This window comes from Haliotis rubra, unplaced genomic scaffold (genome assembly GCF_003918875.1).
Source record: "Haliotis rubra isolate DU_JTF1 unplaced genomic scaffold, ASM391887v1 Scf673, whole genome shotgun sequence".
Lineage (NCBI taxonomy): Eukaryota > Metazoa > Mollusca > Gastropoda > Lepetellida > Haliotidae > Haliotis > Haliotis rubra.
Window position 1 is genome coordinate 562,658 of NW_025767383.1, and position 27,009 is coordinate 589,666.

A 27,009-nucleotide genomic window follows, 5' to 3' on the forward strand; every position below is an offset into this window, starting at 1 on the left:
ATACATACCAAGATCCAATTTTCCGACAGGTGGCATGCTACATACATGTATATCAAAGACCCGTGAACATCCCTGTTATAATTGGTCTTCAGTAGGCGACCAACGGGATCAGGTGGTCAGGCTTGCTGACTTGGTTAATACATGTATTCTTATCCAAAATGCGCAGATCGATGCTTATGGGGTTGATCACTGGATTGTCCGGTCAATATATTACAGACTGCTGCATATGGATTGTCCGGTCCATATATTACAGACTGTTGCATATGGTCTTCAGTAGGCGACTAACGGGATCGGGTGGTCAGGCTCGCTGACTTGGTTAATACATGTATTCTTATCCAATATGCGCAGATCGATGCTTATGGTGTTGGTGACTGGATTGTCTGGCCCAGACTCGATTATTTAAAGGCTGCTGCATATAGCTGGAATATTGCTGAGTGCGGCGTAAAACAACAAGCAAACAAACAAAATATATTACAAAAGTGAAACGCGCGATGTCGGTACACCATTGTTTATTTGACTTAGATGCGAAACTATTAACACAATGTCTCCCTGTATTTAAGTGTGAATGTCCGGGGCAGAAATAGATGCATTGTTCAGGACAGTAGTTCTGTGTGCACAATGAGGGTGTAGCTAAATTAAACACAACGAGTGTCCCGATAACAGGAAGTCATACCATAACACATCTTCCCGGGTTAGAATATTGATCTTCAATACCCCATTCTTGTCGTAATAGGCGAATAACGGGATCGGGTGGTCATGCTCGCTGACTTGTTTGCGACATCGTATCCCAATTGCGTAGATCGATGCTCATGATGTTGATCACTGGATTGTCTGGTTCAGACTCGATTATTTACAGACCGCCGCTATATAGCTGGACTATTGCTGAGTGCGGCGTTAAACAACAACCAACCAAAAGACTACCCAACCAACCTCTGTAGCAAACCATGTGATGCTTTGAAGATCACGTTCAGGATGCAATAGTATCTTCAGCATGAAGGAATATGTACATGTACGCTTTCAGTGGTGTTAAACAACAAACCAGCCAACCAATCCATAATATCACAAACGATGGCTCATCATCTAGAAGCATAAGGCAAGTGTTCATAACGGTAGTAAATATTACTCGTAAAATGTGGTGTAGGTTATAAAGTTTCAACAGACAGCATTAAAAATAATATGCGGAAAATACAGCTGCAAGTAGCGGTTCCATTATCCAAGAGATATTGTGACCTTTGATATCACGCTGGAAGTTTATCGGCAAGCGGGCCCACCTTTGGTCAATATCCGTAGTCAATTTAGCTCACTGAACTTGCCTAAAGTTCAAGGACGGTCTCATTAATTCAACAAATGCCTCTTGCCGATGCTCTCATAGCAAGGCATAGTTTAAAAACTGATAACTCTGTATTTGGGAACTGTGTGACAATAATACTGGTGACGAAGTCATGGTGACCATACTTTTACGGCATCGTTGATATTCAAATTTTTGTGATTTTATTTTCCGATTGCAAGTAAATTGTTACCAAATTTCAATTTCTGTCTAGTTTTTGTTTTCATCAGAGACAAATATGTTAAAGTTTTTGTTCTAATACGTGGGATTTGGTTTTCAAAGCATGTACAGCATGTAGTGTTTTCGTACATATAAATATGTAAAAGTGATGGTTCCTGGTTAATGTCCATGTGTGTATTTCAAAAGTGTTCTGCCTTCAATGCTCTGTGGAATCCGGCATAATCAAGATTGATTATCATATTGCATTGACGTTGTATATCCTACTGTATTATATATTTCTTTACCCCAGTATAGCCGTTTTGATATAAGAGAAAACTTTAAGTGAGCTACAGAGCCTCTTTACTTTATTCTTCTGCTGCGCTCCAAATATAAGTGATTTTTACGCCGCCTTTAGCAATATTCCAGCAGTATCACGGCGGGGGACACCAGTAATGGGCTTCACACATTGTATCCATGTGGGGAATAGAACCCGGGTTTTCGGCGTGAAGAGTGTAGTTGAGAGTACATCATTTTAGCAGCATCTACTCATTTCAGGTATGATGCTGAACGAACTTCTCACAATCGTCACTCTGTGGTTGATCGTCCCAGGGCTGCATTCACAGATGGATGATATTAACAGGTGCGTGTACGAGGAGAACGAACGTGATTTAGTTGCCAACTGTTCTAGCGGAAACCTAACTGCAGTCCCCCAAGGATTTGTTAAAAACGTGACTGTCATTGATTTGACAATGAATAAAATAACAAGTATAGGAAAGATGTCCTTTCCTTACCCTCTGAAGGTACACACGCTCAGTCTGCATCAGAATCTGCTTACTCATCTTGATGAAGGTTCTCTGAAGAATTTACCAGAACTTTCGAAACTTGACCTTGGAGGAAACAGTATTAACTTCACATCTTTATCGTTACCGACAGGACTCTTCAGAAGTCTTCCACTAAAACGCCTTTTAATGAGTAACATGAGTGGTAGACTCAATCTGGATGATTGGAAATACCCAGAGGATACATTTCTTGATCTCCATCAGCTGCAAGAACTCTCTATTGACGCTCCTCGAAACCCAACATTTGGTGTCGGATTTCTCAATATGACAAATTTACAAACTTTAACCATTAGCTTTTGTGAAAAGGAAAACTTAAATACAAATGCATTTGAAGTTTTCAAAAGTTTAACCTTTCAGCATTTCAGATAAATGCATGTGATATAGGGCAGGTAGATAAAGATATTACTGATATATTTCCAAACTTAGATATCTTAGACATTAGGAACACGTTCGGCACCGATCTACCCAAGCGATTGATGAGTTTAAAGAACTATGAAAACTCATCCATGCAACGAGTTTCATTCATAAAAAACGTGGGGGGAGATAAGGATCCTACTGAACATTGTAACATGTTATCAAAAAATGTGACACGTTATCTTATCACAATGTGTGTTTCAGAAGTGTATCTTATTGGTAACAAAATACGAATCATTGAGAGAGGTACTTTGATTCAGCCACCATTTTCCCAATGCCTTCGCGTTTTAGACCTCAGTCATAACATGATCCTCGAAGAGTATGGGATAATTGAAAAGCTTTACTTTTATCCAAATTTGGTCTTATTTCACTTTGAACAATTTTTGGAAGATCTCAAACAGGCTTATCATGAAGTGTTCCATTTCTATGATGCAAGTTCTATTTTTCAAGACAAAAATGAGATGGTATGGCCACCACATAACCCCGAAAAATGTCTCTTCACTGTGGGTGCTGAAAAACGAGACAATGAAGTTATTCCACCAAATGAAAGTAGTAAAAGAGGGATTCATATTTTGGTATTTCCTCGAAACCTAACCTCGCTTTATTTTGCACCATCATTAAAACCTTTTGCTAATATCGAACGTAATTTAGTTTTTTTGGGTACTGAAAACTGGTCAAAAGTGCGTTTTTCCAACTGTTCGGTACTTGCAAAAAATGTCAATTTCTTTGGACTAGAGAACCTTCAAAGCTTGGAAATTTCTGGCAACGGATTTACAGAACTACCAACAACATTTATGAAATCCTTTCCCAATATTCAAAATCTGTCACTGAACCATATCACACACGGATTTAGGGAAATAAGTGAAAACATAGACTCTGTATTGGGACACTTTGAACACCTTGAAAATCTGCACCTTTTAGGTAATGGTCTTTCCGATTTGCCCAGAAATGTAGAGAACTTAACAAATATCAAACTAATAGATGTCTCGTATAACTCAATAAAGGAACTGAGTGTGGGAACAAGAACCAGACTAGACGCTATGACTCAGAAGAAAAACTTATCGGTTAATCTTCGTGGTAATGTTCTCTCGTGTGGATGTGATTCTCTTGAATTTATTCTGTGGTCAATGGAATCAAAGGTAAATTTCGCTGACAGTAAACATTACACGTGTCGAAATGATAATGGGACTATAATCCATGTAACAGATATTGCAGATTCATTCATGAAAATTTGGAGAGAGTGCATTTCTTTGTTCTCACTTTTGTTTTCAATTTGCCTCGTTTTCCTATTCCTCTTAGGAGTTTCTCTAAGTCTTCATATTGCAAGAAATATCAATTTGATAAAACGATGGAGTGTCAGATGGTTAGGCTTGGACTTCCAGCGACATTTTAAGTATGATGTATTTGTGTACTACTCATCTAAGGAAGATCCTCAGTGGGTGTGTAGCACCTTGAGACAGAAGCTGGAAGATGAAAGGGAGCTTCGTCTCTGCATCCCTGAAAGAGATTTCGATCCAGGAGTCTACACCTGTGAGGAGGTTCTCGGTGCCATAAGTCAAAGCTGGAAGACTATTATCTATCTGACCCAGACCTTCCTGGAGGACGAGCTATGCTCCTTCAGGCTTTCGTCTGCTATTTATGTCGGTGAGAACCTGACGTCTGATAGATTCATCATACTGTACTCGGATGCGGTGTTCCGTCACCCACTTCCTTCTATTATTAATCAACTTCTGGATAAAGACAACAGGTTTCCTATAGAGAGGTTCCATGAGAGTTCATTATGGGATCAGCTTCACAGCAGGATCTTGTGTAAGGATTGACAGTAACATTGGCGTTTCTGTTTCCGAAAAGCAAGTATCAATACACAATGTCATTTAGAAAGACCCGAAGAATGAATCTTCAGTAACCCATGCTTGTCGCAAGAGGCGCCTAACGGGATCGGGTGGTCAGACTCGCTTACTTGGTTGACACATGTCATCGTATTCCAGTTGTGTAGATCGATGCTTTTGCTTTTGCTGTTGATCACCGGATTGTCTGGTTCAGACTATTATTTACAGCCCGCTACCATATAGCTGGAATATTGCTGAGTGCGATGTTTAACAACCAGCATCCATCCATCCGAGACAGTACCCTTTGTATGGCGTGAGTGTATTATAGATGTATAACATAAATAACGTAACGCAAAGAAATAATTTTTGTACAGTATTTTCTCTTTCGTAAAATATCCTCCGGTAAATTTGATTTGTTGTATTTATTAACTTTTTGTTTGTTGCTTTTTAGGGACCCATTGCTTTAGCTTTGACGATCCAGGATCTTGTGATCTAGTGGTTCTGTATATGCACTGTATACATGATCTGTACTAACATTTTATATGTACTTACGTAGGTTCTAATAAAATTGTGAAGCCTTATTGATATGCTGTAGTGCATTTTGCCGACACTAAAAACTGTAGACACATTTCTCTTATCAATTCCGTACTCTGACTCTGCAACTGGCAGGGAAACGACCCACCTCACTCACCCACCAATATATGATTTTGCTGGAATATTGCTGTACTCAACGACTCTGCTACTAGCAGGAAAACGACCCAGCTCACTCACCCACCGGGGCGGTTGGGTAGCCTAGTGGTTAAAGCGTTCGTTCGTCACGGTGAAGACCCGGGTTCGATTCCCCACATGGGTACAATTTTTGAAGCCCATTTCTGGTGTCCCCCGCCGTGATATTTCTGGAATATTGATAAAACCTTACTCACTCACACACCAATGTGAAGTGAATGAGTGAGTGAATGAGTTAAAAGTTAACGTTGCCTCGGCATTATTTCGGTTGAACGCTATGATGTCATCAGTATTGCAGCTAAAAACATGCAATAAATTATCGCTTCTGTGCAAAATAATCCAGAGATGAACATCATGAGCAGCGATCTACGCTGCTGGGGCAAGATGACATTCATCAACAAAATAAGATGGCCTGACCACCGAGACCTGTTACTAACCTCTTACGACCATCATACGTTGCTCAAGATCAGTTCCGAACTGGATCGTCACTGGGTACAAGGAAAACAACGCTTCCCAGTCCGCGTTAATGTAGTTGCATAAAAAATGGGTATGCGTAAAAGGTTACAATTATCTGATCCGTGAGTGTGCGAGGGAGTGAGTAAGTTTAGTTTTACGCCGCTTTTAGCAATATTCCAGCAATATCACGGCTGGAGACACCAGAAATGGGTTTCACACATTGTACCCATGTGGGGAATCGAACCAGTGTCTTTGGCGTGACAAACGAACGCTTTAACCACTAGGCTACCCCACCGCCCCTTATGATCAGTGACGACACCAGGTGTTCTCAAAACGGGGAACGCTTATTTTGCTCAAACCCATGTACCCGCCAATGACACAATTAAAAAAAGTGGCTGTTGCTATACTTCGCACCAGTACACATGCTGAACACAAAACAAACATGACATTGACTTACAAACTTTAATAACAAAACTTCAGGACATGATACACGTAATACAGGTTCATGATACGATGGGAAGGGGATAACACTGGACATACATCTTTGGAAGAACACCTGAAACATTGAATGAGTTTAGTTTTACGCCGCACTCAGCAATGTTCCAGCTATATGGTTGCGGTCTGTAAATAATCGAGTCTGGACCAGACAATCTAGTGATCAACGTCATACCGGGATACGATGACATGTGTCAACCAAGTCAGCGAGCCTGACCACCCGATCCCGTTAGTCGCCTCCTACGACAAGCATGGGTTACTGAAGATCAATTCTAATCCGGATCTTCACGGGTAACCTGAAACATGTACACCAGCATGTGAGTGACATAGGGGTGGGGAGCCCTGATGACACCTTGACAGCAGCGACGCATGGAAGCAATCAAACGTTGCACAACATGTTGGAGAATGTTATGCACACAAACTAGAGTACCGCAATGCATCCCGCAGATGTTTAACTGGAGCCGACGCCGGCAACAGGCAGGCCAGGGTAATGTGTAAACGTTGTGACGCTGTAGAAACCCGTGGAACATAGTCTGTCGTTATCATACTGGAACAGTCGACCGTCGACGATCATGTGCAGGATGACGTGGTGTTGCAGGTTGACGTCCAGGTATCTCATACCCGTCTGCGTACCTGCCACAAGCACCAGAGCCGTGAAATCACCATGACTGATTACCGCCCACAACATTACACTTCCACCAAACTATCGTTGCATGCAGGCTAGAGCATCACGTTCCCCTCAACGTCTATATACACGTGAGCGTCTATCATCACGTGACAGGAGAAAACGGGGCTCGTCTGAGAACAAACATTCCTCTCATCTTTTGTTGGCAACACTGTAGACACTCCCTTAAGTGACGTAGGGTCGGGGAGTTGTCTTCAAGCGACAATCCCTGCCTCCTTTGTCGATTGGGAACTCTCATGTCGGAAATTCTTCGGGATATGTGTCGCTGTGGTGGTAGCTGTCTTTCGATGTTCGGAGATGACGCACCCGGATGCATCGATCTTGAGCGACGGTGGTAAGTCTGGAACCTGCCCTTGGCCTGTCAGTCACACTTTGAGTAGTGCTGTACCGTACCCATGATGGAGCATCGTGACACGCCAAAGTGCCTTGCCACAGCTGGTTGTGATGCCCCTGCTTGGAATCTATTAAATGATTGAACATTAAACTGAAACACATAAAAAGCAGCCGGAATTTCATTTTACTATCAAACCGTTAAAGCAGCAACGGTAAGATTGATTTATTGTTTGATGTTGTTTTTACGCCGCACTCAGCAATATTCCAGCTTTTGGTGATACACGGGTCTTTAAATAGTCGAGTCTGGACCAGACAATCCAGTGATCAACAGCATGAGCCTCAATTCCACTATACAATTGGGATACCTTGACATGTGTCAACCAAGTCGGTCCACTAAGGCTACCCAACCCCAAAAAACTTCGGTACCTGAGGACCAATCATACCCAGAATAGGACAGTGTCAGTGAGTCGGTTGTTCTCTACGTCACTTTGATCCCGTATAAAACGCCAAGAAGATATCTTCCTCCATATTTATATCCTTTACAAATTATCCTTGATTTATATCCTTGAAAAGTGTCTCGAAATGGTTACATGTTCAATACATTGATATGGTTTACATGCAGGAGGGCTATGATACCAAGTATCAAGAGTGATGTCAGTCATCGGAAGTGGAAGAGTTAAACATTGGTCTGGAAAGTGAAACAAATTTGATTAAAGGAATATAAACGAAATGGTCATCTAAAGAAGGATTCATGTGGAGAAAGAATCGCCACATGTTTAAATGCAGTACACATTGATTGTTTAGAGACACATGGTGATGTAGCTGGTTAACATAATGTGCTTTTCTCAACATATAGCTCATAAACGATCTGCCTGGGCGGATTACTTGCATTGCATAGTTCATGTGACCTAACACTACTAGGAGTTGCCTTTTGGCACGCTGCGTTTCCCTTCCATGGAATCCATGACGTGAAGCAGTCTGACAATTTTCTCCTGAGGAAGACGTGATTCCATTTTGATGGTGTCCAATATAATGCCTAAGTATTCCACACTTCGAGAAGGGCCTATGGTCTTCTTAGCTGACAAAGGAATGTTGAGGTCCAGGAATAGTTGCAGCAACACAGACATAGTTCTTTGAATCGTTTTCAAAACAGATAAAATCGTCTAAGAGGTGTAAAATGTCTCGGATGCCATAATGAGTGGAGGCTAACCAGCAATTAACCTGTGGTGGGAGATCAAAAAGTTTGGGACTTGATCGGAAGCCAAGTACTAAACGGGTATGGAAGTAGTATTTGTTCTGCCATTTGAGACCATGGAGATGCCACAGATCGGGATGGATAGGGATCAACTTGAAAGAGTCAGCAACGTCAGTTTTGTACACGTATGAACCCAGGACCCAAGGCTTTGATGAATGTGATGGCGTCGTCTATTCTAACATAAGAAAGAGAGAAGTCTGCCTTGTCGATGAGTCAAACTGGGATTGTCCTGGTCATTGTGCGGGGCCGATATGTCCACAATCAGTCTGAGCTTTTTGGAATACTTTCCTTGTACCACCCCAGTGGGGTTGATTCTGACGACTGGAAATGGAGGTGTCTGAAAGGGGCCAATCACGTAACCTTTCTGCAGCTGGCTCATGACGAGCTCCATTGTGGTTTGAGGATCTTTCGCAGCTGAGCATAGATTCCTGCATTCCTTAGATTGTGACTGGTAGAACTGGATTCCTGTGTGAAAGCCGAACTCGAGACCTGATGTTAGCTGATCAACAAATTGTCTATCCGGAAGGTGTTGAAGCATGCTATGTAATAACGACACATTTATAGGTGAATTCTTCTGACCATGTCACTGTTTCTTGGTCTTCCTGGCCACTGGCTTGAGCATCTTATCGGTCGCCTCCTCGCACTTGTGATTTGGGAGAGGCTTCTTGCAGAGAGTACACACATGCAGGAATCGGCAGGATGGGTATGTGCATTTGTCCTCGTTGAAATTGTTGAAAAATGGATAAGTCTCCTGAAGACTTGGGGGGACTTGCTTTCGTAGATGTGGATTATGGAGAGCTTGTCCGTGGAATGTTTGCCGTGTTGATAACCCTCTGTGTTGATGGCCTGCGGCTGCTCACCAAAGGTCAAAAATCGGTTTTGTGGTCAGACATGAAGCACAGTTCGCAGGTGTTAACGCGATTCCCAGCGACGATAGTGAAATATATTTGTTCGTCATGCTTGTCCCATGCAGGTACAGTGTTTGTTAGTGCTAAAGCTGCAGCTGCCTTGGCAGAAAAGGTCTTGTGATATTGGTAAAACAGGGTCCCACCAAATCTGGCATGCATTTCAACAAATAATCTTTGATACTTGTCTAGGCTGTCCTTACGTCTAGGCCACTCTAGGATTATGATATTTCTGTATCTGATGAATGTCACGATGAATTCCTGAATCGTCAGAATATGCTGAAGTCTGGCATCAACTGGGGATTTTAAATGTAGTTCATGCTGACCCAACTCAACGACTCTCGGTTGATTCACCACATCATCTGGCATTAACAAACATGCCAAATTGATATCCTTTCCTTCCACAATCTGGTTCCTAAGGGATGGAGACACAACATCTACGTCCATTAGCGAGGTATAAGTGGAGGAATGACAAAAACCTGTGCACTGGGAAACATGTTCCGATGGATGTAGAGCTGTGAATAGGGTAAAATTTCCGGCTGTTCGTCTATTCCGACCAGTAGGCACAGATGGTGACATGGAAGCAGGCTGTTGGATGGTGCCCGAAACTGTTGATTTTATTGCTGTTGGGACAGTGTGGCTTGAGCTTGCCTGATTGTGCAACGGAAGGAGAGAGTTCGTATTCAAACTGATGGTGTCCTGTAAATTTCGCACTGTCTGTACTAAAGAATTGTAATCCATTTCGGGAGCGTTGGGGTCGGATGAGGCTGTGCTGGCTGTCGAGGGAAGTCCAGTAGATGGAACTCTGTTGTTGGGTACGTTGTTAGAAATGTTGTTAGAATCGACATGAACGTTTGGAATAGTCTCTTCCCTGTCAGTGGCTGGATTACTTGTCTCGGCAACGGGGATTAATATTGTCCGTGTAAAAACGGATGAGCTGAGGGAGTTTGGTCAGACTGGGTAACTTAGATATTCCCAAATCCTGCCGGATACGTCTGCGTACAGTAGAGATTGACCAGTTTTGCGGGTTGGGGTCGTCAGTGTTGATTGGAACACTTCCGGCGTACCTAGTTCTCGCCCTGGTACTACGACTTCTTCGAGCACTGCTTAAATCGTCCTCGTCCCCCTGGCGGGCTCTTGACTCCGATCTACTCGATCGTCGATGACTGGCACGACTCGCCATGACAGACTGGGTAACACCAAAGGAGGGAATTGTAAACGAAATGAGATTAGACACGATTGCATGGTTATATTTTGGGATGATAACATATAAAGTAATAAATGAACTGAACGAGGTTGGGAAGTTGCGACCCGAAGAGGGTACTATTTAGCATATATAGCTACTGGTATATGATGTGCATTGCAACTACCCTGATACATGACATAACAAGAAACATAATACATTGCAACACTACCCTACTACATGTAATAAGAGACATACTGATTATTAACATAAATGGTAAGAAAACACTTATTGCACTAATATATGATTTACATTGTAACTCTACCCTGATACATGTAATAATAAGGAACATAATGCTTAAAAACATAGACATAGCCAATGGTAATAAAAGAATAAACATATACTGCACTTGAAAATATAAACACATACTTAATTATTTAAGCATTAACATTGGCGGGTACATGGGTTTGAGCAAAATATGCGTTCCCCATTTCGAGAACACCTGGGGTCGTCACTGATCATTATTATTATTATTATTTTCATTTGATATTTATAGGTGCTGGTATGTTCGCTCGATCATTGGATGTCAATCTCAACGGCACATCTTATTATCAATCTCAGCTCCCTGGGGAACATACAACTCTTGCTGCCATAAGGCGCACCGAGTTATTTCGGCTTTTTTATCCTTACGAGGTACCCATTCACAAAGCTGGGTGGACTGGGACACAGTCACAGTACTTTGTCCAAGTTTACTGCACATTGCTGTACCTTCAACTAGGAGTTTGCACGTATTCATGTGGCCACCATCTGGTCATATACCAACGGATTTGTGGGTTATTTTAAGTGCACAGAGGTGTGTACTGTACACTAGGGTTTGTGACAACACGGAAAGAATCTGAACACACAAAGTTGACTCCAATGCTTTTACACCCGGTCACAGGTGGGCTCGCTCACGGCACCTCACGCTTGCTGGATCACTAGCCTGGCGCCTTAGCCAGCTCGCCTACCACGTCCCCGTCATAAGGGGCGGTGGGGTAGTCTAGTGGTTAGAGCGTGCACTCATCACGCCGAAGACATGGGTTCGATTCCCTACATGGGTACAATGTGTGAAACTCATTTCTGGTGTCTCCCGCCGTGATATTGCTGGAATATTGCTAAAAGCGGCGTAAAAATTAAACTCATTCACTCACTGATCATATAATTGTAACCTTTACACAACTACATTATCGCGGACTGGGAAGCGTTATTTTCCTTGTACCCGGTGACGATCCAGTTTGGAATTGATCTTGAGCAACGCACGATTGTAAGAGGTTAGTCACGGGTCTCGGTGGTCAGGCCACCTTACTTTGTTGATGAATGTCATCGTGCCCCAGTCGCGTAGATCGCTGCTCATGATGTTAATCACTGGATTGTTTCCCCAGAAGCGATCATTTATTGCATTCTTATAGCTGCAATAGTGATGACATCATAGCGTTCAACCGAAAAAATGCCGATGCAACGTTTAAATTTAATCTCACTCATTCACTTCACATTGGTGTGTGAGTGAGTAAGGTTTTACGCCGCTTTTAGCAATATTTCAGTAATATCACGGCGGGGGACACCAGAAATGGGCTTCACACAATGTACCTGTGTGCGGAATAGAACCCTAGCCTTCGGCGGACGCTTTAACCACTAGGCTACTCCACCGCCGCGGTGGGTGAGTGAGCTGGGTCGCTTTTCTGCTAGTACAGTACAGCAATATTGCAGCAAAATCATATATTCCTCACTCACTCACTCTCTCACTCTGTATTGTTGGGTGAGTCTCACTCACTCACTCACTCATTCACTCTGTATTGTTGGGTGAGTCAGCCGGGTCGTTTTCCTGCCAATTGCAGAGTCAGAGTAGGGAGTTGATAAGAGAAATGTGTCTACAGTTTTTAGTGTCGGAAACTGAAACTATAGTGCAGGGGCTTGTGTAATTCCGTGGGAATCACATGTTAATTTTTGGAACCAATACTAATTGTAATCACTATTGTGTATGGATTCAGAATTCATTGTGGGGTGATTGAAAAAATTCCCCAAATTGCTTGCGACACCATTTCGAGAAAAACATGTTTTGATAAACCTATCACAACATAGTCATGTAGCATTTCAAAATGCAGCTTATGATGTATGACAAAGAGATAACCACATAATATGCTTCTAATTTCAATTTGGTAACATGAAATATGACATAATCATATAAGTTAATCAAATATTGTCTTTCCTTCATCGGACACCAACATTGTAAGTATTGGCCTATATCAATGGAAACCATTTTTTCAATTAATGTATTCTTCCATTTCATAATATATACTACCATGACACACTTATGTACGTAGTAATAATAGTATCCAGGTAAGGTTAATGTCACTATCATATTGTCGTGCACAAGTGACACTCATGTCTTGGTAATTAAATGACAAATGACATAAAGTCAAATCTGCAGTCACTACAAACTGAATGTATTAATATAGGAGTGACAAATTAAAATTCACAGTAAACAGATAACTACATATTACAAGTGGGGTATGCAAGTGCAATATATAATGTGCACTAGTATATTTATTTTAACTTTCACATTGTTAAGTAACTTGCATAGCCAATCAGTCCCTCATTAACCTGCAAGAACAAAATATGCTGTTGAAATACAAGCTTCGACACATTATTTGTCATACAAACACAAGCATGAATTCTTTTTCTTTCTTAATTTGGAAAATAGAAGGGCCCTCGTTAGAGAACATGCTTTCGCCTTGCACAGCAATTTCCTTTCACTATTACATTTTTAAAGTATGACTGTGTGTTGTAGGGGGGTGGGGGTTGGGTTGGGTCTTAGCCATATTGTTTTATGGCGTCACATATGTGTGACCTTCGTGTGACCTATCGACTGTAGAACCTTTAAGCCCCACCCTCCTTTGGGAGTTCCTTTCCGGCCCAGGTGTGTGTGTGACTTTCAGGTTGACCTTAGTGGTCTGTGATTATTATTCAATTATCTTATGAGTGGTATAAGTTTACCGACTCGAGTGTTCACACAGCAAAATCTTTTTCCAACCTAGAATTAATATCACACTATGCATATGAGGGGAATTTAGCTGCTATTTATTAGGTCAAAAGTTGTGAAATATCAGAACGCATTTTGTTAAATCAAAGGTATCACTAGCTATAGCCAGTTTAAAATACACTGTCATTGGTGATTTGGTACACAAGGAACAAGTCCGAAGTTCTGAGTATTTATTTTACATATCTGTGAACAATAAACGATTGTAGCTGTTAGCATATAAAACTCATGCGCCATGTGGGCCCGTATATGATTATTGCATGCGTGAATGGGGCGCAGTCTATGCACTACTACTACTTAGAGCAGAATCGCTTGCTCGCTGAGTCGGGCCGTAACTGAAGAGACATGTGACAGCTGTGATTGGATGAAATAGTGTAAGGTGTTATGGTTGTTAAAAGCACCTCCATCCAGTCATTAAAACTGACCACCATTTTAAGTATTTAATACTGTCATATGTATCACCATGACTTATACTTATGCGTGTACAGATATGTTCAAGTAGGTGCGGACCTGGGAGGGTTGATGTGTTTAGCTTCCTGTGTGTGGCTTCCTGTGCTCGCAAAGTTAGCAGGTTCAAGTTGACCAGAAATCGTTTTATTGTAGTATAAAGGTCAGGCTGTAATCATGAGTACATGGAATGGTTGTCGGTAATTTTCAATGTGATGTTGAATGTATAGTCACAAATGGTCAGCTTCCGTTATGTAGGGAGAGAAGTGTCTGACCGGAATTAAATACAGGAAATAGTAAGCAGTTGAGGACTGATGGTCACTGAATATCTCAAGTAGGGTGTCAAGTGGTTGTACAGTGATGAAATGATTTAGCATTTGTCATATATAATACTGAATAAGAAAACAAACCTACATGTGTTCTCCTGTAAAACTTTCCAATGCTTTTACTGAACATTTTAAAATTGAACTTTACTCTCAAAGTGCAAACATAAAAAAAACAGCTTATGTCCATGAATACTATATATGACACTTATTTGGCATCATCTGACACATAGGTTACTCACATGCCGTTAGCTGCTCTTATTCCACAGACAGTACAATAAAATACTGGTGTAAGCTTCTTGTGACTGTATTGTGTGGTGTATGAAGAGGTTGGGACCTCCTGGTATTAAGAATTGTATTGTAGGTTAAATGTATTCAGTGACATAGGGAGGATTATTTATCAGTTGTAAAACAAAGATTTATACAATGAACAGTTGTCTCTTGTGAGTCAGCAAAAAGATACACAAACTAGAAAGATATACAGATTTCATTGTTTATTAGCTCCGTTTCAAATGAGTAGGCTTAAGGATAGGAGCACTCCCAAAAGTCTAATTTACATGTTGTGCGAATTACAATGTCGTATTGTCCTTCCTGATCGTCCTGTCCAGAACCTTCACTCTCTACATCAGATGTCATGTCTTCATCATCATCATCATCATCATCATCATCAATTAAGTCTTCTACCCAAGATTTATATTTGTACAGTTTGCAAACACGTCATGATACAGATTATTTGTGTCTCCTACACTTTTCAGTATTTCTTGTGCCTTTGGACCCCACTGCATATGATACAGATAAGTAATAAATCGTGCATACATCTCTTTAAACGTGCTCCAGATTATTTTTTTCAGTTTGGCTTGTATCATGTCTTCAAACAAATGCTACCATAGCCATGTAACTGGCAAAAAGACTCTTCCACATACTGTCTGTCGTCCACAGGGGGTGAACTAATCTTCGTAACACCGCTAGATAGTTATTTCTATCATTTTTCCTCAGGAAATGACGTCTTTCATATAGAGTCACTGGTAATCTTCCCTTTAATAACTTATTGATAATACCATTGACAGCAAGAATCTGTTCTCTGTTCATTTCTAAGATGTCTTGTCGAATCTCCTCAATGTCTTGAAACATTAACATGAACCTTAAAAAATCGGAATGTTTCAACACGTACCTATCCATAATAATTCTGGCAAACAAGCTCTTGTCGTGGTGGGGATCTCAATGAGATTAGTTTTTGAGTAAACCTCTATTTATACATTGGCAAAAGACTATACATAGACAACCAATGCAGATGTACTCTTAGCATTGATTTATTTCCAATATTCACACACTTTACATCACACTCTTGGTTGCAAATCCACATGACTAACCAAGCCGGCCACCTCTTTCTGAGGTACTCCCACCAGGGCCAAATACGGACAGTCTGGAGACCATTTTTCATGCTCGACCCAGGGATCATCATCTACTTCCCAGTTCTTGAGAACAAGACCACATTGAAAACACTTACAAGTGTCCCCTCTGATTAAGTACACAAATCCTGCCATGTGACCAGGACTCTGTTTCATCTGCACTGGCCAGTCTTTAAACGAATCGAGTCTTTTCTGGAATGAAGTGGAAACACGTCCGCACAGTACAGTGTCTAAACCAAGAATGGCTTTACACCCAGTGACTGTAGTCAATAGGGTTACAGAAGGAACACATGAGGTACCTCATCTGGTTTTGATGATCGTCCTGAAGCATACAAGGAACCATCTCTTTCAGTTCTGGCACAAAGTCAAACATGACTCTTACACAATCTACCAGCTTTTCCCACTGATCTATGGACAACAGAATACATTTGTTGGTAGGTATCACTTTACCACTTTCTGGTCATTCTCCCACTGTCGTAGATCCACACCACCATTTGGATCCAAAGTAGCATACACATTGGCTCCCACATGAGCATCATGGGTCCTTCCTTGATTGATGGCCTCCTAAAGCTTGAAATGGACTCCACGAAGTTCCAGCCAATGTTTCAAACTCAGGATAATACCACGGTTGGTAGGATAACTTCCCCCACTAGGATATACATCGTACTTCCTCACACGAATTCCTAGTTCTCCATTCCACATCTTGGCCGTCACAAATACGTCACTGCCTAAGTCTATATGACAACGAGGATCCTGTAGCTCTGTCTTGTCTGTCTCCAGTCCCAACAATGTCATAACTTGTATCTCTCCACATTCCTCCACAGCTTTACAGAAGAGGGAGTAAGCTTGAGGTCCTCACCTGGGAAGGGTATCTAATAAGGCTCTGGCTCTGACACGGTCAAAGGAGGTTCGAGTTTTTTCGATAATGTCAGCCTTCATTAAGCACGTTAGGACTTTAAGCTGTACCGACTGTTTGTGGACCACCTCTTCTACACGCTGTATAGCTTGCACTAGGCTGGAATGATTCTTCCTCGGGATATCACGGTGAACGGCTTCCATCTTTAAGGGAAACGGCTACCAGAACCAGTGGAGTCAAGAGCATGCGTGTGTTCTCTCTGGCGACTGAATGACATGGGGACTGTCCAGAGCCTTATATTGCCCACACACGAGCCTGGGAAAGTTGTATATCTCAAGGTCAGCTCGTTACATTGCCCCCCTGTGAAATGAGGTCAACCTGAAGGTCACACACCTGGGCCGGAAAGGGACTCCCAAAGGAGGGTGGGGCTTAAGAGTTCAACAGTCAATTAGGTCACACAAAGGTCACACATATGTGACGTCATAAAAACAAATGGCCGACCAAAATCTGCTAACCCCCCCCCCCCCTTACAACAACTGTGTACTTGTACTTTAATGTACTTTCACCAAACCGTACCCTTGTGGCATACCTAACATAGCCACCAAGATTCATTCAAATCCATCCAAATCTTTTTGAGTTATTGTTTATATTCTCCTTTTATTTGCAATAGTTTTCAAAGTACCTCTGTGTACATGTATTTTAACATACACTCTTCAAAAAAAAAAAAAAGAAGAAAGAAACGCAAATTATGAAAAAGTGAGAGTTGGTACGCAAATGAGGGTTTTGAGGGTTGAATATTGTTGTTGGTATGGCTTTTCGTGAGGAACCTATGACTATTAAAGACCCAAATGCATCTCGCAAATTCATCCAAGACTCTTGCAAATATTGGATATGGGACGTCTCAACGGTGCCCACCGAAATATTGCCATTGGCCGATTACAAGCTGGCAAATCCAAGAGTGTCGTGGCGAGGACCTTCAGCGTTCATCCCATCACAATAACAAATGACCATCCAAGACCAGGAAGACCGTGAGTCACCACACAGACCAAGATTGCTACATCCGGGTTACCCACCTACGTGACTGCCATCATTCCGCTCAGGACACAGCACAATAACGTTTTGGAGCCCGGAGAATGTCCGACCAGACAATCAGGAACCGTCTCCGAGAGGTAGGTATGCGTGCCATACGTCCATTAAGTTATGCGTCCTCTCTGACACGATTATATCAACGTCAGTGAGTCAGGTGGTGTAACATGGTGCATCCATGGAGCCTTGGAAACTGGAGGCACATATGGTTCAATGATGAATCGCGGTATCCCCCTCAAGTGACGTGACGGAAGACAACGTGTCTACAGACCAGGCAGTGAACGTTTTGCATCCAACTGCATCAGGCAAGTGGAAAGATTTGGTGGAGATGGTGTGATGAAGTGGGGAGACATCTCATACACCTGCAGATCGGAATTGATGCTCGTCTATGGCAATCTTACGGCTGCGAGATATACTAACCAGAATCTCTGTCCTCACGTGCATCGTCTTGTCGACCACCAAAGGAAGTTGTACCACCAGGACAATGCCAGACCTTACACATCAAGTGCTACAGTGGACTACCTGGACAATAACATCATCAGTGTCCTCCTCTGGCCCTCCAGATCCCCAGATCTGAAACCAATTGATTACATGTGGGATCAGATAGATAAACGTGTAAGTCAACGTTGTAATCCGCCATTGAGGCTTTAACAGTAACTGTTGTTCGACATGCTGCAGGAGGAATGGAGGATTTCACAACGGAACATCCAACAACTGATTCAATCTGTGTCAAGGAGGTTTCGTGCAGTTCTAGCAGTAAGAGGTGGTTATACAAGGTAGTAACGTCAACGTCACCTCATGGACAGCAGTAATGACTATGATGACTATCATTCTTGTGAAATGTGCACGAGATACCAATGTATTGCTCTACATAATTTCAATACTGTACCGTTTATTTTCGTTGATTTACTATAAAAATAATAGCCAAAGTAGGGATTATTTTGTTTTAACGTGCTGTGACCTGGGGCGCAGAGGAATACACATACGAGACGGCCCATGAGAATCCCAGTCAGCGCATAGCACTAGCCACGAGCAGCATGGCGAGTAAGCGAGAGACCAAAGTACTCAACATATTGCTGAGAGATAAGGGGTTTACTGAAAGTACCATCAATAAACTGATTAAAGAAGAGTTTTCTGTCCCTGAAGAACTGGCTGAATTGACCCAGAGAGCGAGACGACGGTCACCACCCGTGAGCTGGCTAACAATACAGAGCTCAACACTCTCCTCGACGCTATCGCTTCGTCTACTATGACAGACATCCTGCAAACCAACGCAGAACACAAAGACCCGGCTCAGCAACAACAAACAGGTGACAATGTTAAACCACTGTATATCAACAACTTTATAACAAAAGTAAAATGTGTAGTGGAGGATAATGAAGATTTTCTAGATTTACCAGACTCTGGAAGGAAACTATCAATTCGTTCTGCTGACTCTAGGCTAAAACCAGAAGAAGTCTCGGTAGCGCAATGGGTATCTGCAAACTCTAGATTACTAATTCAGCTGACTAAAGAGAAGGGCATGAGCCAGTCTGATATTCTCAACTACCTGACCTACACGTCCTACATCAGCGACTACCTCCAGCAACACACAACCCCCTCAGTTATGCTATTTGATCACATGCACAGAAGAAGTCAGGCAGAGTCTTCAAAAAGCTGGTTGGATATAGACTATCACACAATGTTTTACTATCTAGAAAAGAAAGACATGAATAGGCGATTGCATGAACCTAATAGAAAACCAGTTTCGGCCGAAGGTAGAGAAATTTGTCTCAATTATCAGAATCAATCCGGGTGTTGATTCATCAAGTGTAAATTCGCTCATGTGTGTATACGGTGTCAGGGTCCCCACCCGTAGTTCACCCACCACACCCCTACTGTTACTCAACCAAACAAGTTCATCCGACTGTAGCAATTACTGCCCAACCCTCTAACTAACAAAGCCCATGTCTGGAACACAGAGCTAGAGGGTGACCCTGACAAGGGAATTCATCCTAAGTGGTATTCGCAATGGCTTTAGGATAGTAGACAAAGATGTAGATCTCGTTGATGTCGTTTGTGAGAACTCTAAATCTGCCCACCATGTCGACAATATGCTAAAGGTAGAACAGCAGGTACAGCAGGAGATCGACTCTGGTCACTATCTAGTGTGTGCAGCCTACAATCGTCAGTGGCTTCGCAGCTGTTCCCAAGTCAGACTCTAATGACATCAGAGTTATCCACGACTGCAGCAGGCCCGCGGGCGAGAGCGTCAACGACTACGTGAGTACGAATCATGTGACCTATGATAGTATAGATAAGGCTGTTGCGCTCCTCCCAAGAGATGGTATATGGCTAAGATCGATCTCAAACATGCTTATCGTAGCGTTCCTGTACATCCAGACTGTTATGACGCTCTTGGTTTAATGTGGCTGTTCCAAAATGACAAGGTGGCAACATATGTGGTAGACACAAGATTAGCTTTCGGTGCGTCAAAATGACCGGAAATCTTCCAAAGGCTAAGTTCGAGCATAACTCGTATGTTAAATCGCAGGAAACTGGGATCTAGTGTGGCGATTGTGTATCTGGATGACTTCTTAGTGAAAGCGGCAACTGAGGCGGAGTGCCAGATAGCCACAAAGTGTTTAAGACAGCTCATTGAGCTCCTAGGCTTCACAATTAACTGCGAAAAATACGTCCCTCCAACGCAAGTAATGGTTTTCTAGGAATCCAGATCAACTGTGTAACGGGTACTCTAACGCTGCCTCACGAGAAACTAACGGAATTGCATCAGTGTTTACCTAATATTGTCAGTAACCAGAAGGCAAAAAAGCGTCAGTTGCTGAGCCTGATGGGCAAGCTGAACTGGGCTGCACGTGCAGTACGTGGCGGGCGCACGTTCATCAGGCGTCTGATTGACTTAATTACTACCGTTAGAAAATAAACAACACTACGTGACCTTAAACAAAGAGGCCAGAGCAGACATTCAGTGGTGGGTGGACTTCTGTAGTAGTTTTATTGGTACTACCTTTGCAGTTAGGGGTGATGAGTTTACCACTGATGCGTGTGAAGTAGGCGGCAGCGGCGTTTTTTCAGGGCGACTGGTTCTATACTATGTGGAGTGCGAATATATGAGCGAAGTTAGCGAAGCACACATAAATGTAAAAGAACTAGCGGCAGTGGGCGTGGCGGTGGAGCAGTGGGCATCTGCATGGAGTGGTCGGCTCATGGCCGTCTACACGGATAATACTACCACTATGCTTAGTATCCGCAAACTGTTCTGGTTGTCTGCATCGTATGGTTTCTTTCTGATGGCTAGACATATTCCAGGAGTACAAAATGTTACAAGTGACAAAATCTCTTGATTACATATGTTTGAAAAAACACAGTAGTTGAAAAAACGAGGAATTAACAAAGTCTGTAATCACATGTCCCTAAAAAATCCATGCTGTGTCTACAGGACCAGTGGGCGCAGATTTAGTAAGACTAGACAACGAGGTGACTCTCTACAAGCAATCTTCGTATGCCAACTCTACTAAGAAAACATATACGTCTATGCCCAAGACCTACTTCCGCTTCTGTCTGTACGGCGCCCGAACTCCGGTGCCAGCGAGCGGAACTACACTCATATGGTACTGTGCCTTCTTGGCATGGTCACTCAGCCCCAGCAGTATCCCGGGATATCTTAACATGGTGAGACTGCTCCACCTGGAGGCGGGACTCGACAACTCACTCACGGACTGGACACTCGGACTAGTTTGGAAGGGTATCCTCAGGCTTAAAGGAAAACCACCAGTCCAAAAACTACCGATAACACCAGAGATTTTAGGACAAATATATCAAAAACTTGATATGAGTCGCCACTTCAACATTGCTTTCTGGGCACTTTGTCTCACCGCATTCTTAACTTTCTTTAGGAAATAACATTGCTACCTGAAAAGCCAGATTATACTAATAATGTTAAGCAGCGGTGTATAAGTGATGTTGTATGGTACGACAACTATGTGGAGCTGATTGTCAGACACACTAAGACCATACAGTTCGGCCAGAGGGTCCTGAGGGTGCCGTTATCTGCGTTACCGGGGTCTCCGGGGTCTGATCTGCGTCAGCCCTGACACACCTGGGTCAGCTCCAACAGAGATTATCACGTGACCATCATCTGCTTGCATTCTGTGAGGCGAACAAAGTCAACTGTCTCACTTACTCAACCTTTGTAAAAGCTCTAAAAAGTGTCTTGTGCACGTGTGGATACCGAGCAGCAGACTACAGTGGAGATTCCTTCAGGCGAAGGGGGATGTTCTTTTGCCTTCAGTCTAGGGGTTTCGCCCTTGATACTCAAACTTCATGGTGATTGGAAATCAAATGCATTTGAGAGATATGTAACTATCAAAAGCGAGGTGCATCATAATTTTGCAAAAGCCATGGTTGTAGCGGCGGCACCAAGTGTTTAAGTGAACAAGTTGTTCGGGGATTTGGAGGAATTTTTAATGTGTACTTTTATGTTGTCAGAAATAAACGGACCTTTGCCCCAACACTTGGTTATTATTGACATGCATGGCCTGACGAGTTAAATAATTGAATAAGACCAAATTTGTCAATGATATTTTGCTTTTGCGTTTCTTTTTCTTGAAGAGGCTACCTTTTCAACATCTAATTGATTTGTCCTGGGGACATACCCAAGAGAAAGAAAGTTTCATTGAAATCTATCTTAACTAAACGGCAAAAGAACGTATAGGTGGAGTTTGATGAGTGGTAAACAAAAAACAACAAATCAAATTAGCGAAGCGTGTCTATATCGTGAAAGAAGGATTAATGATCATTATTAGGCCACAAAATGATTGGAATACAGGCAACACATAACATGTGGGCGCTAGTTGAACAATGGTGGGGTCCAACAACTCATTTTTCAGCGATGTCTTAAGAGCCACACATGACTATCAATCATTGTCCAAGTTTACACAACAAACAGAACATGTCTCAATACCGTGTATGACCCTCACGTGCATCAATGCATGCCATGACGCGTCGTCTCATTGATGACGTCAGGCGTCTGATGACGGGTGGTGGGATTCTCTGCCACTCTTCTCTCAGGGCACGTTCCATCTCATCTCTCGTCACTGGGGGTTGTTGACGATTCCTTAACAGTCTGCCTAGATGGTCCCACATATGCTCTATGGGGTTCATGTCGGGTGAACAGGCAGGCCAAGGGAGAACATCAACATTGTGGCGGTTGAGGAAGTCCTGTGTCAATCTTGCTGTGTGGGGTCTGGCATTGTCATGTTGAAACACTATCCCCTGTGGCTGGTTCCACAAGAATGGAAGCACAACTGGGCGCAGAACTTGTTCTCTGTACTGAACAGCATTCAGGTTCCCTTGCACAATGACCAGGTCAGTCTTCTGTTCCCCACAGATGCCTCCCCAGACCATAACACCTGCCCCTCCGAACGGATGGACCTCTCGGATGCATGGTGGAGCTAAACGTTCACCTCTTCGGCGATAAACTCGTTGTCTGCCGTCGTTCTGGAACAACTGGAAACGACTCTCGTCAGAAAACAGTACTCGGCGCCATTCTCGCACTTGCCAGATTCGAACTTGCCTCGCCCATTGTACCCTTCGGCGTCGATGTTGTCAGGAACATTCCTCGGAAGGGACGGTAGGCTCTGATTCCTGCAGCACGAAGTCGTCGGAGTACTGTGCGTTGGCTGATGCGATGTCCCAGCGCTGTTGCAGCCGTTGCCGTCGCCGTGACGAACCTTTTGCGTAAGTGAATTGTTCGAATTCGGCGATCTTCCTGGGGTGTTGTGACACGTGGTCTTCCCGTTCTAGGTCTGTCTACATTCCTTCCTGTCTGTCGGTAACGTTGCAGCAGCCTGGATACCGTTAAAGGCGTGCACCAGTACCTTCGTGCAATCTGGACCTGTGTTGCCCCCATCTGGTGCATACCAATCGCCCTCTCTCGCTCCTCTCTTGTCAGTCTAGGCATATCGATTGTGTGCTTTTGTCAACTGTGTTGTCAACCCATGGTTTCACCTTATTTATACGCCAATTCGGCACGTGCATCTCCCTCTGCGGCCTTTGCACGTGTTTTACCATTTTCTGGTGCAGCGTGGCACCAACGGTCATGATGTGTTTGTGAGATGCGATTTTGCATCCTTGTGCTTGGGGACAACTGTCTGAATGCATACTTTCAACCAGATATCAACACTTTCACAGTACATTGACTTTTTCCGACCTATACTTTCTTTTGCAGCTTAGTTTAGTAGTATTTGAGTAAAGATGCTAACATATAAATACGCACACACACACACACACACACACACACACACACACACACACACACACACACACACACACACACACACACACAGACAGAGAGAGGGTTGAATGCATACCCTCTGCATGCATAAACTGCAACAAACCTTCAGTTTTGGCAGAACCACTTATGATCATAGTGATTATTATGCATACATATATTATTGAGATTCATTATATATAATGGTAGTTGTAAAACACCTATCACAAGGTACATTTTGACATACTACATGCCTATGTTGTGATAGGTGTATAAAAATAGGTTTTTCTCACATTGGTGTTGCAGTTCGATTATGGGTACCGATGTTCAGTTACCCAAGAATGTCATTTATAATCATCAGAAAAATGGAACCATGGTTTTTAATCCATATGCAATACTGATCCGATTATCAGTGGTTCAAAAAAATAACAACCACTACTAAAACGTTTTTCACCCTATTTTGGAAGAATGTACTACAACATATCAATAAGGAATCACAATTTTATTAGAACATACGTAAATTACATATAACATATCACTACAGATCATTTATACAGTGCATATACAGATCCACTAGATCACAGGATTCTGGATCGTCGAAGCTAAAGCAATGGATCCCTTAAAAGCAACAAAAAATTAAAAAATAAAACAAATCAAACATACCAGAGGAAAATTTACAAGAGAGAAAATACTGTTAAAAAATTATTCTTTGCGTGATGTTATTTATCGCTGTAAATATACATCTATAATACACTAACGTCATACAAAGTGTACTGACTTGGATGGATGGATGGTTATTGTTTAAAGCTGCACTCAGCAATATTCCAGCTATATGGCAGCGGGCTGTAAATAATAGTCTGGACCAGACAATCCAGTGATCAACAGCATGAGCATCGATCTATACAATTGGAATACGATGACATGGCTCAAACAAGTCAGCGAGCCTGACCACCTGATTCCGTTAAGCGCCTCTTAAGCATGGGTTAATGAAGATCAATTCTAACCCGGATCTTCATGGGTGTTAGACACGGCCAGGGAATCTATCACGGACCCACTTCTCCTCAGACAGATGCTCTTCCCAGACGTGAATTATGTTGAGGTAACAATTCGATCATTAACATCATGCAATCACTAACAGCACACAAAGTCAGCCGTCTAACCTACTTAGCCATCGCAGCTTTCACAGAAATGAAAGTCGGACAACTGACTTTGTGTGGCTGCGATTAGGCACCTGACTCTGAGGGTGCGGGTTCGAATCCTGGATGGGCTTCAACCCAAAGTACTATAATCAGTCCTATACCGAGAAAATGTAATCCCAAATATAACATGTGTTATATTTGACCACTTTCTAAATGAGTGAGTGAGTTTAGTTTTACGCCGCACTCAGCAATATTCCAGCTATATGGCGGCGGTCTGTAGAAAATCGAGTCTGGACCAGACAATCCAGTGATCAACAGCATGAGCTTTGATCTGCTCAATTGGGATACGGTGACATGTGTCAACCAAGTCAGCGAGTCTGACCATCCGATTCCGTTTGTCGCCTCTTACGACAAGAATGGGTTGCTGAAGACCAGTTCTAACCCGGATGTTCACGGGTCAGACATTAAAACTTTAGCAGTCAATATATGTCAATATGAAGACCAAAATTGAGGAGGACATGAAATGGAATATGAGACCTCATGGCATGTCCATCCATACCTATGACCCATACTTATGTCCGAACGGGGATGAAACTAACAAGAAAAATGAAACATAGATACTATACTTTCAATGGATATATTGCTGTAAGTGTGAATTTGAATATTATAAAACAGAAGACCCGAAGTTCTGCAATAACAGAGAGCAGCTGAACTCTCCGGGCGGCGTTCCATTATTTGTAACACTCTTTGCACAGCTTGCATGGGTACGGTGATTGTAATAGGAAGGATGGCGTGAAAGCTGTTACTGAACGTTGAACTCCTAAAGCATGTGCACAATAACACAGATGAAGGTATTTTACGAAATAACTAATCCAATTTTGGAAAATGGCAGTCTAAATGTGCTACTTCTTATCGAGTGTTAGAACAACAATATAAAACTCTTCAATAAAATTATACAATAATCTAATGTACCACTTATACTATGATACGACCTAGTGCACATGTGCGTAAGTGATTTGATTTTACGCCGCTTTTAGCAATTCCAGCAATACCACGGCAGGAGAGGCCAGAAATGGGCTTCAACATAGTACCCATGTGGGGAATCGAACCCGGGTCTTCGGCGTGACGAGCGAACGCTTTACCCAGTAGGCTGTCCCTACACGCGGCTTACGTGTGATGGCGCTGCGTCTGTTATGGTCATTACATGAGCAGATTAGCAGGTGGACATTCTCATACCTATTTTACTATTTTACTCAGTCTGTCTCACAAGCGAACGCTTTGACCACTAGGCTACCCCACCGCCCCTAGTGAAAATTGAAAAAAAAAATATTACACTTCAAAAGACAAAAGTCATTATACATGGAAATATTATGTGGGTATGGGTTATTCCTTTAAGCAGTTCTCTTAAGCTTGTGTCAGTGTTCTTTCAAGCATCAAGGTCATTCAAGAGATGTTTACAGTATTTCAGACGTACACAAAACAAGGGCAAGGTAGTTACTCATATAAAACTTTCAATGGTATACAAATTTGCCAGAAAACTGGGAGTGCAAATATCTATTTTCATTCAGGCAGCTTGAGACACAGGACTAAGTGCTGTATTAGAAAACATTTAGGATCAAAGATGAACACTTATATGTTAGTTTGGTGAAATGTTCTGAATAGATGCTTCTGGGTAAGTATCATTGAGAGAATTTCCGTTTTACGTTGCCGTTTTACAATATGCATCATGTCCCTTTAAAAATAAATGAATCTGCTTCTGAGGACGATATTCTCTTGGCATTCTTTTGCACGGGGCA